Below are 11,773 nucleotides of genomic sequence, written 5' to 3'. Positions count from 1 at the left end.
TCATTTTTGGGATAGGATAACTCTAACCTACATCATTTTGGATTTCAAAATGGCCGATTTTACCATTTTTCACCCCTTGGCAATACATGGATGCCAACATGAATCTGAAGGAAATCCTAACATGCAAGGTGTCTAAATGATGTGTTTCTTAATGGGGAATTCAAATATGAGGTCATTTTTGGGATAGGATAAATATAACCTGCATCATTTTGGATTTCAAAATGGCTGATTTTACCATTTGAACCCATTGGTATTGTATTACAAAATTGCAAAGATAAAAAATATATGGGAAATCATTTATAATGACAAAGCCATCAAATTTATTAACAAGTGAACTGTATATAACTGGATACAACTCCAAAGATCAATAATAATAATACTAACAATAATAAATTGTATTTGTAATGCACACAAACACCTAAGTGCTAAATCTCGATCTCCTGACTTCTTGAACTTTGCCAGGTTCCAATATCTTGATTGGACTCATTCTTGGATGGCAAGATCTCCTACTGTACTGCTTTAGCCACCAACCTACAAACACAAACTTAAAGTCAACGTCAGCCATAAATAGGTGAGCTCTTTCCAGAACTACTCAGCAGAAACATCTGTAACCATTTTAACAAACGTCTCAATGTATTGAGAAAATCCATGGGGCTCCATCAATCCTCTATCTTCTTAAATTTTATCAGGTTGCACAAGTCCTGCTTGGATTCATTCTTGGACATCAGCCTCCTGCTGGTCTCCTGAGCCCTGATCCCTCCATCCCTTTTTTCTTGTGAAAAGTACTTGGCAGAGGCCTCAGTCACCATTTTAACAACCCTCTCGATGCTTTGTGTGTGGCAAGGCAAGTCGAGAACCTCCATGGGGGTGTTGATTAAGTTCTTCACCTCGGAGGTGCTTAGGGAGCAAATCTTCTGACCAGCTGATTAAGCCACCAATGCTGGAAGCGTCACTATTGATGTGAGGTGTTCTTCTGATCCTGACACAGGAGTCTCCCAGCTGAGTGTCTGGATCCCCCTCTCCCCTGATGGCCAGGATTCTCTCCACCCCCTCAATTCTCTCTTTTTGATCCTCAGAGCACAGCAGTGTTTGGAGGATGGCTTCACTGTGGGCATACCAAGCAGATCTTCTCACAGTTGGCATCACAACATCCAGCACCTCCTTCCTCTGAGACTTGAGGCAGTCCAGCTGAAACAGGATGTGCCTAGGCCCTTCGATCCAGGAGTGCTTGACCTTCATGTTGAACCAACATGGATAATACACTTCAATGATGAATTCCACAATGCATTGTAGATTATTCAGGTTCTTTCTTTTAAGTTGATGCTTTGACACCCAGAGCCTGAGGAGTCTGTTTGCTGTGGTGAGTCAGCGGCTGTGGTTTACCGGTCCAATCTCCAGCAGAGCCAGCCTTGTAGAAAGCACTCCATCCCTGATTGCACAGACCAGCTTATAGCCATAGTGTTGATCAGTTGAGAGATCTTGAATGATCTTCTCAGGCAGCTTGATCAGCGGAGGGCCAAGAAAGATCCTGGTGAAGTTAGGATTGATCTCCAAGTCTGTAACCGAATCAAGGAGCTGTCCTATTGGCCCAGACAATTTGTTGTCTGACAGAGTAGCCCCATCAACTTCAACAATGAGACGGCGCAGTGGAAGTTCACCAGTGTGCAGGTTGCACACCAACCAGACCAGCTTTCTCCCCAGGTGCAGCTCCAGCTTCCGCATTACACCTGCCTTCACTCCAGTGTTGACATTGGTCGAGTCTCCTCCAATGGCCCACAAGGTCTTATCAGAACCTCTCTCTTTCAGCCAGGCAAACAGGACCTTAGCAATCTTCTCTGCATGGGACTCCTCTTTAGTTGCTTTCTCTGGTGTAAAGTGGAACAGATAGTTGCTGCCAGGCTCACTAGCAACACTATAGTGTTCTTCCTTGATCTTTGCAGGAAAAGATTGGTCACTGCCCTCAGCTTCCATCATCACATTGGTCATGTCAATCCGCCCATCAAAGAGGATACAGGAGATCCCCCCTCCTCCCTGCACTTCTCCTCAAACTCTTCCCCCAGCTCTTGCATCAACTTTTCTTGTGCTCTCTTAACCTTGTTCTTATCAATCACTTTACTTGTGTCATCTTCTAAGATGAGTCCTGCATCAATCAGAGCTGCAGTTGCTATAGCTGCAGTTGGCCTTAGACCTATGCCATACCTTACACTAGCAAGGGCGATGTTTGGAATCTCATCATAATTTTTCCGTAGCTTTGCTGAAGCTGCAGGGTCAGTTTCAGGAATGAGCTCAACTTCAGGGTGTTATGGTTTGTAACCGACCCCAATCGCACAACACAAGACAGGTATGAGTGTAAGCCAAGAACTGGGCATTTATTGAAACACACAGAAAACGGCACTGTCCCTTTAAGGGAGAACACAAATTACTGGAAAACAAGAGATGGGAAAAAGGCACAGTGCCTTTAAGAGGCGAGCTGGCTAAGGGGAAGGCTAAGGGAAAACAGGACAGGGCAAGGGACAAGGGCAGGAACTGGGAGGACTAGGAGGACCGGACAGGGATGACTAGGAGGACTAGGAGGACTGGACAGGGAGGACTAGGAAGACTAGGAGGACTGGACAGGGAGGACTAGGAGGACTAGACAGGGAGGACTAGGATGACTAGGGTGGGGAAACAGGGACAGAGGCCCGCAGAGGCGGGCTGGGGACAGGGAGGACTAGGAGGACTAGAGTGGGGAAACAGGGACAGAGAAAAACAGACAAGGCCTGGGATAAGGCATAGAAGAATGTTGCTGCTCTGCAGCTTCTCCCGGGAAGGTTCGTCTGAGGAATAGACGATGACGTCAGAGCCGCTCTGCAGATTCCTCTCGGCAGCTCTCCGAGGTGGAAACGGGACAGAGAGGGAGAGAGAGAGCGGGTTAGCTCAGAGAACAGTTGGGAACAGAGCAGGTGACAGGAGAAGTGACTTGTCCCAAAACAGATAATCCAGTGACAGAATCTTCGGTGTAAATACACACTGCGAGTAATGTCCCAACAAACATCCACGTGATAGAATCTTCGGTGCAAATACACACAGTGAGCGAAGTCCCAATAATAATCCAAGTGATAATATCTTCGGTGTGAATACACACAGTGAGCGATGTTCAAGCAAATATTATCCCAAATGAACTATCCAAAAAGCAAGCACTGGGTGAGTGACAGTCAGACAAAAAGCAGGATCTCTTCAGTGTATTAAACACACGAAAAACGAATAGGGTCAAAGACAGTCTTGCAAAAACTCACCCAGGCGCTGTGCGTAAAGAGAGCGGGATCAAAACAGGGCGAGCGCGTCGCCACGGGGAACGGGTTGTCCAAGCGGAGGTCTGAGTGGTGCGCGACTGCTTGGAGTACGCGCCGGTACGGGGGGCGCATCTGGCGCGGAGGTCTGAGTGGTGCGCGACTGCTTGGAGTGCGCGCCGGTACGGAGGGCGCATCTGGCGCGGAGGTCTGAGTGGTGCACGACTGCTTGGAGTACGCGCCGGTACGGAGGGCGCATCAGGCGCGGAGGTCTGAGTGGTGCGCGTCTGCTTGGAGTACGCGCCGGTACGGAGGACGCATCTGGAGTGCGTCTGAATGCGCGTCTGGAGTGAAGAGCGCGTCTGCGCGGAAGAGCGCGCCGGCTCGGAGAGACGCATCCTCCCGTAGAGTATTAGGAAGCGATGCGCGTCTGGAGTGAAGAGCGCGTCTGCTGCGCGGAGGTCTGGATGCGCGTCTGGGCGTCTGCTGCGCGGAGGTCTGAATGCGCGTCTGGGCGTCTGCTGCGCGGAGGTCTGGATGCGCGTCTGGGCGTCTGCTGCGCGGAGGTCTGAAGTGGAACACTGGAATACCTCCCGTGGAAGTTTAGAGAGCGCAGTCCAGTGTCTCCTTCCAGGCAAACGGAGACAGGAGGCGAAGGCTTGAGCGCATCTCACGCCGGAGATGAAAACAGCATAACAGACAGAAACCGAAACTCTCGTAGGAGCCTTTAGACAGAGAACCTCCCGAAGGAGTCTTGGTGATAGGGATATGATACGGAATGATACGGGACGACCCGACAAGGCTAGAGGGGAAGAGCGAGGTACTTAAAGCCCACAGGGGTGCTAATTAGAATACACATCAGGTGCGGGAGGTTAATTGATAATCGAACTAGAAGTGTGTGTTCGGCACCAGACCAATCAAACACATAATGACAGGTAGTCCAAGGGTGTGGCTGCTGAAGAGCAAACGAACGCGAGGGTGGGGGCTAGTGAGGTGAGGAGAATGCAATTGATTAACAGAAAACTAAAGGAACAGAGCGAGTAGGCTTAAAGGAACAGAGCGAGTAGGTGAGCAGCGGACAAAACCTCACAGTACCCCCCCCTCCACGGGAGCCACCCGGCGACCCAAAAATACAGACAGAGTGGCAGGGGACAAAACAAGGCAACAAACAAAAAGTACTGGGCCAAGCCAGCAGGGGAAGCCACAACAAAAGTGGGGCTAGCAACTGGGGCAGGGTAGCCGAGGGGTAACTAGGGAGCTGAGGGGTAACCAGAGGAGCTGAGGGGTAACTAGAGGAGCTGAGGGGTAACTAGAGGAGCTGAGGGGTAACCAGAGGAGCTGAGGGGTAACTAGAGGAGCTGAGGGGTAACCAGAGGAGCTGAGGGGTAACTAGAGGAGCTGAGGGGTAACTAAGAGGAGCACCGGGAAGGGGGCTAGCAGAGGGAAGGCAGCTGCCAGGGCACAGATAGCCACAGGGCCTATGCTAGCTGTACTGCTACATTAACAAAGAGGCTGCGCTAGCTGCCGGAGCTAGGCCAGCAGACAGGGCTGGAACAGGGGCACTGGAGAGGGGAACAGGGAAGGGGCTAGCAGAGGGAAAGGGTAGCTGCCAGGGCACTGATAGCTACAGGGCCTATGCTAGCTGTACTGCTACATCAACATAGAGGCTGCGCTAGCTGCCGGAGCTAGGCTGGCAGACAGGGCTGGACCAGCATGAGAGAACAAGCTAGCTGGAAGGACAGTCCTAGCTGTGGGGAACAGACCTTGCTAGCTGAAGGGGCAGTCCTAGCAGTGGGGAAAAACTGACCTTGCTAGCTGAAGGGGCAGTCCTAGCAGTGGGGAAACTGACCTTGCTAGCTGAAGGGGCAGTCCTAGCAGTGGGAGCAAACTGACCTTGCTAGCAGAAGGGGCAGTCCTAGCAGTGGGAAAAACTGACCTTGCTAGCTGAAAGGGCAGTCCTAGCAGTGGGAGAAAAACTGACCTTGCTAGCTGAAAGGGCAGTCCTAGCAGTGGGAAAAACTGACCTTGCTAGCTGAAAGGGCAGTCCTAGCAGTGGGAGAAAAACTGACCTTGCTAGCTGAAAGGGCAGTCCTAGCAGTGGGAAAACTGACCTTGCTAGCTGAAAGGGCAGTCCTAGCAGTGGGAAAAACTGCAAAAAAGTGGAGGCCATGCAGAGGGACCGGGTTAGCTGCCTGGGCATGGCTAGCTACAGGGCCTATGCTAGCTGCAAGGGCTGCATTAACATAGAGGCTGTGCTAACAGCCGGGACTAAGCTAGCAGACTGGGGCCATGCAGAGGGACTGGGTTAGCTGCCAGGGCATGGCTAGCTACAGGGCCCATGCCAGCAGCAAGGGCTGCATTAACATAGAGGCTGTGCTAGCAGCCGGGGCTAAGCTAGCAGACTGGGGCCATGCTGGTAGTAGAGGCCTAACAAGCTGCAGGGGAGCTAACGAGGCTAACAGGGAAGCAAACAGGGGAGTCTAACAAGCTAACAGGGGAGCTAACAGGGGAGACTAACAAGCTAACAGGGGAGCTAACAGGGGAACTAGAGAAAAAAAAAAAAAGGCAAACTCAACATACACCGTTTGTGCTGGCTGGGGTCGTCGATTGGTCGGGTCGTACAGTTATGGTTTGTAACCGACCCCAATCGCACAACACAAGACAGGTATGAGTGTAAGCCAAGAACTGGGCATTTATTGAAACACACAGAAAACGGCACTGTCCCTTTAAGGGAGAACACAAATTACTGGAAAACAAGAGATGGGAAAAAGGCACAGTGCCTTTAAAAGGCGAGCTGGCTAAGGGGAAGGCTAAGGGAAAACAGGACAGGGCAAGGGACAAGGGCAGGAACTGGGAGGACTAGGAGGACCGGACAGGGATGACTAGGAGGACTAGGAGGACTGGACAGTGAGGACTAGGAAGACTAGGAGGACTGGACAGGGAGGACTAGGAGGACTAGACAGGGAGGACTAGGATGACTAGGGTGGGGAAACAGGGACAGAGGCCCGCGGAGGCGGGCTGGGGACAGGGAGGACTAGGAGGACTAGAGTGGGGAAACAGGGACAGAGAAAAACAGACAAGGCCTGGGATAAGGCATAGAAGAATGTTGCTGCTCTGCAGCTTCTCCCGGGAAGGTTCGTCTGAGGAATAGACGATGACGTCAGAGCCGCTCTGCAGATTCCTCTCGGCAGCTCTCCGAGGTGGAAACGGGACAGAGAGGGAGAGAGAGAGCGGGTTAGCTCAGAGAACAGTTGGGAACAGAGCAGGTGACAGGAGAAGTGACTTGTCCCAAAACAGATAATCCAGTGACAGAATCTTCGGTGTAAATACACACTGCGAGTAATGTCCCAACAAACATCCACGTGATAGAATCTTCGGTGCAAATACACACAGTGAGCGAAGTCCCAATAATAATCCAAGTGATAATATCTTCGGTGTGAATACACACAGTGAGCGATGTTCACCCAAATGAACTATCCAAAAAGCAAGCACTGGGTGAGTGACAGTCAGACAAAAAGCAGGATCTCTTCAGTGTATTAAACACACGAAAAACGAATAGGGTCAAAGACAGTCTTGCAAAAACTCACCCAGGCGCTGTGCGTAAAGAGAGCGGGATCAAAACAGGGCGAGCGCGTCGCCACGGGGAACGGGTTGTCCAAGCGGAGGTCTGAGTGGTGCGCGACTGCTTGGAGTACGCGCCGGTACGGGGGGGCGCATCTGGCGCGGAGGTCTGAGTGGTGCGCGACTGCTTGGAGTGCACGCCGGTACGGAGGGCGCATCTGGCGCGGAGGTCTGAGTGGTGCGCGACTGCTTGGAGTACGCGCCGGTACGGAGGGCGCATCAGGCGCGGAGGTCTGAGTGGTGCGCGTCTGCTTGGAGTATGCGCCGGTACGGAGGACGCATCTGGAGTGCGTCTGAATGCGTGTCTGGAGTGAAGAGCGCGTCTGCGCGGAAGAGCACGCCGGCTCGGAGAGACGCATCCTCCCGTAGAGTATTAGGAAGCGATGCGCGTCTGGAGTGAAGAGCGTGTCTGTTGCGCGGAGGTCTGGATGCGCGTCTGGGCGTCTGCTGCGCGGAGGTCTGAATGCGCGTCTGGGCGTCTGCTGCGCGGAGGTCTGGATGCGCGTCTGGGCGTCTGCTGCGCGGAGGTCTGAAGTGGAACACTGGAATACCTCCCGTGGAAGTTTAGAGAGCGCAGTCCAGTGTCTCCTTCCAGGCAAACGGAGACAGGAGGCGAAGGCTTGAGCGCATCTCACGCCGGAGATGAAAACAGCATAACAGACAGAAACCGAAACTCTCGTAGGAGCCTTTAGACAGAGAACCTCCCGAAGGAGTCTTGGTGATAGGGATATGATACGGAATGATACGGGACGACCCGACAAGGCTAGAGGGGAAGAGCGAGGTACTTAAAGCCCACAGGGGTGCTAATTAGAATACACATCAGGTGCGGGAGGTTAATTGATAATCGAACTAGAAGTGTGTGTTCGGCACCAGACCAATCAAACACATAATGACAGGTAGTCCAAGGGTGTGGCTGCTGAAGAGCAAACGAACGCGAGGGTGGGGGCTAGTGAGGTGAGGAGAATGCAATTGATTAACAGAAAACTAAAGGAACAGAGCGAGTAGGCTTAAAGGAACAGAGCGAGTAGGTGAGCAGCGGACAAAACCTCACACAGGGACTGTAAGGAAGCTCTCAACATCCTTCCTGGCAACCTTGTCTGGTGCTGCAAAGCTTTCTTCTTTGCCCCTTCTCCTTTTCTCTGCCTTCTTTTCCATCCCCTGCCTTTCCAATGTTTTAAGAAGATAGAGGATTGATGGAGCCCCATGGATTTTCTCAATACATTGAGACGTTTGTTAAAATGGTTACAGAAGTTTCTGCTGAGTAGTTCTGGAAAGAGCTCACCTATTTATGGCTGACGTTGACTTTAAGTTTGTGTTTGTAGGTTGGTGGCTAAAGCAGTACAGTAGGAGATCTTGCCATCCAAGAATGAGTCCAATCAAGATATTGGAACCTGGCAAAGTTCAAGAAGTCAGGAGATCGAGATTTAGCACTTAGGTGTTTGTGTGCATTACAAATACAATTTATTATTGTTAGTATTATTATTATTGATCTTTGGAGTTGTATCCAGTTATATACAGTTCACTTGTTAATAAATTTGATGGCTTTGTCATTATAAATGATTTCCCATATATTTTTTATCTTTGCAATTTTGTAATACAATACCAATGGGTTCAAATGGTAAAATCAGCCATTTTGAAATCCAAAATTATGCAGGTTATATTTATCCTATCCCAAAAATGACCTCATATTTGAATTCCCCATTAAGAAACACATCATTTAGACACCTTGCATGTTAGGATTTCCTTCAGATTCATGTTGGCATCCATGTATGGCCAAGGGGTGAAAAATGGTAAAATCTGCCATTTTGAAATCCAAAATTATGCAGGTTATATTTATCCTATCCCAAAAATGACCTCATATTTGAATTCCCCATTAAGAAACACATAATTTAGACACCTTGCATGTTAGGATTTCCTTCAGATTCATGTTGGCATCCATGTATGGCCAAGGGGTGAAAAATGGTCAAATCGGCCATTTTGAAATCCAAAACAATGTAGGTAGGAGTTATCCGATTAGAAAAATAATCTCATATTTGAATTCCCCACAAAAAAACACATATTTTAGACACCCCACTCGATTGATTTTCCAAAAAAAAAAAAGTATGGCCCGCCCTAACGGCGCGGGGAGAACGAGTTGAGCAGGGCACAGGTGGGCGAGCGGTGCTAGCCTTCTCTCTGCGGCGTTCACGGAGGCGCATGTCCAGTTCCCTGGCCAAATGGATTAGCTCATCTAGGGAATTCGGTTTTTCTTTAGACGCAAGTTCGTCTTTCAAAACGTCGCTCAGGCCTTGGCAGAAAGCCCCTCGCAGTGGTGTGTCACCCCAGTCGGAGCCGGCTGCCAGGATATGAAAATCGATAGCGTATTCGCTCACACTGCGACTTTCTTGGCCTGATCGTAAATAAGCCGGCGGCTCTATCCGAACCACCCGGAGGGTGGTCAAAGACTTTGCGCATGTCGCAAATATATGCAGAGTATGACTCGCAGAGGGGAGAATTATTGAAGGGGGCTGAGCGGTTGCCCATTCCAGCGCAGCACCCGTGAGCAGGGCCGACAGGTAAGCTACTTTAGACCTCTCGCTTTGGAAAGTGTGTGATTGTTGCCCGAAAACTAGCGAACACTGAAAGATAAAAGCTCGGCATTTGGAGACGCTTCCGTCATAACGCTCCGGCGCGGGGACGTGGGGCTCCCTGTGCGGGGGAATCGCAGCAGTGGGTGGGGAGTCTGGTGGGGCTTGCTGAGCTGTGACGTATGCCTCGAAACGGCCGTAGAGAGATCCATAGCCTGAAGACTTATGTAGTACATATCCAAATTTCATAAAGATCCATTCAGAAATGAGTGATTAGGAGTGATTTTGGTAAACTGTGTACTCAGTTTTCTCATAGACTTCAATTAATTCGGCTGTTTTTCTCTTCCTGTTTTCGATTTTATTTATTTATTTTTTATTTTTTTAGATCCCCATGTGGGGTATCATTGGAAAGCCACACGCATTGGCTACAACCCTCCACAATCATTTTCGAGATCGGATCTAGATTGACGGAACTACTCCAGCCTGAGTCGGGAGTGGTATTTTGCGCAATACCGTGTACTTTACACAAGCCTCAAATACCGGCATGTAACGCGAGAACCGCTGAACGGATTTTGTTGGATTCTGTCGCTATCAACAGGCAACAAATAGGCCTTCAATTCTATATATATATATATTGTATTACAAAATATGCACACCCGAGCCACTAGGGGTCGCCAAAGTGCCGGTCAGCAAATCGTCCTAAAAACATCCCATATGTGGGACGTCGCAGGCTAAGAGGGATTACAACTGAAAACGAGCAACCCTGCTAACGTTGGCATATTTAGTTTTCACTTTTATTCATTTATAATTGTATTACTGTTGATTGATATGCACTGTCCCTGATCAAATAAACTGAGTAAAAAAAGAAAATAATAATAAATAAAGGGAGACCAGGGGCGGCTAGGTGGTGTAGTGGGCAAGGCACTTGCCACCAATGCAGGAGACGCTGGGTTCGAGCCCAGCTCTCCGCATTGCTATCAGCTTGGCTGGTCGTTCATACTAATACAATTGGCAGTGTTAGGGGTGGGAAAGCTGATGGGTGGGGATCGGACGTTGTGGACAGCGACTCCTACAGGTCGGTTGGTGCGCCTGCGCAGCAGAATCAGGAAGCGACGGGGGCGGCGTGTCCCTCCCACGCAGACCCCCGCCGCTGAGAGATCGCGCTGTGCAGGTGAAAAGATGCGACGGCTGCTTCCTCGAGTACCGGAGGGGACACGTGATGTAAGGCTTCGTCCACATTGCAGCCGGCTTGTGGGAGGCATGGCTTTTGATTGACTGAAAACTTTATTAACAGATTGCAGAATGGGTACAGTACAGTACAGCTCAATACATACAATTGTTAAGGGGATGCAGACCAGAGAAAGACTTTCGTCTTGTTTACATCAGGGTCCCCCATTTTCAATTCATCATAACATATATGACATACAGATAGACAGTACTGCTACATCTATACATTTATGACATACCAGATTTGCAAATACAGTACTGTTTGTGATACAAAAAGAGTCCAGAAAAGAGAGTATATACATTTTGATGTAGAAACTGTACATTGGAGGAGGTTGGGTAGGTGGGGGGGGGGGGGTTGGGTAGGGGGTGGGTGGGGGACACTGTACACTGTACATTGGAATATTGACAAAGCCATACTTGTTCATTTACTGTACATTGGAGGGGGTTGGGTTAGGACATTTGCAGGGGCCAGTTTCGAATTGCAGTCTCCCGTAGGTGTTCTTTGAGAGTGTTTTTGAAAGTGGGTAGTGATTCACATTCCTTTACAGCTTTGGGTAGGGCGTTCCACATTGATGTGGCATAATTGCGAAACGTATTCAGTCTGGTCGTTGGACCTGTTGCAAATGGGTAGCTAGTATCTTTGAATAAATCAACATTTAACAAACTGATTGGTTTCCTTGAACCACAGAGGAGAGGATCTTTATCCTTCTCAAGCAATAAGGCTTGGTTGAGAGTGGGGGGCAGTCAACCATGCTTCGAAGGATTTGTTAAAACACTGTGCAAAATTGGGGTAAGCAAATAAAAAAAGTTCTTATATAATTCTATAGTATATCCATCAGGGCCTGGCGACTTCCCAGATTGCATTGCTTTGGTGTCCCTAGAGATCATTATTAAATCTCTCATCTACTGTTGGATAGTCTAAGTGATCCAGTGGATTGTTACCCTCCCATATATCCCAACCACACTAGTTTATTGATTGAGCTCTTGATATAAGGACTAACAGTAGACACCAGATACATATTAGTTTCAAACTGTATACTCGCTATATCTTGGGGCTGTAATAGATTTGTTTACGTCTGTAATGTTTAT

This window comes from Notolepis coatsorum, assembly GCF_963971535.1.
Source record: "Notolepis coatsorum genome assembly, chromosome: 6".
Classification (NCBI taxonomy): Eukaryota; Metazoa; Chordata; class Actinopteri; order Aulopiformes; family Paralepididae; genus Notolepis; species Notolepis coatsorum.
This window is presented reverse-complemented; position numbering follows the sequence as displayed.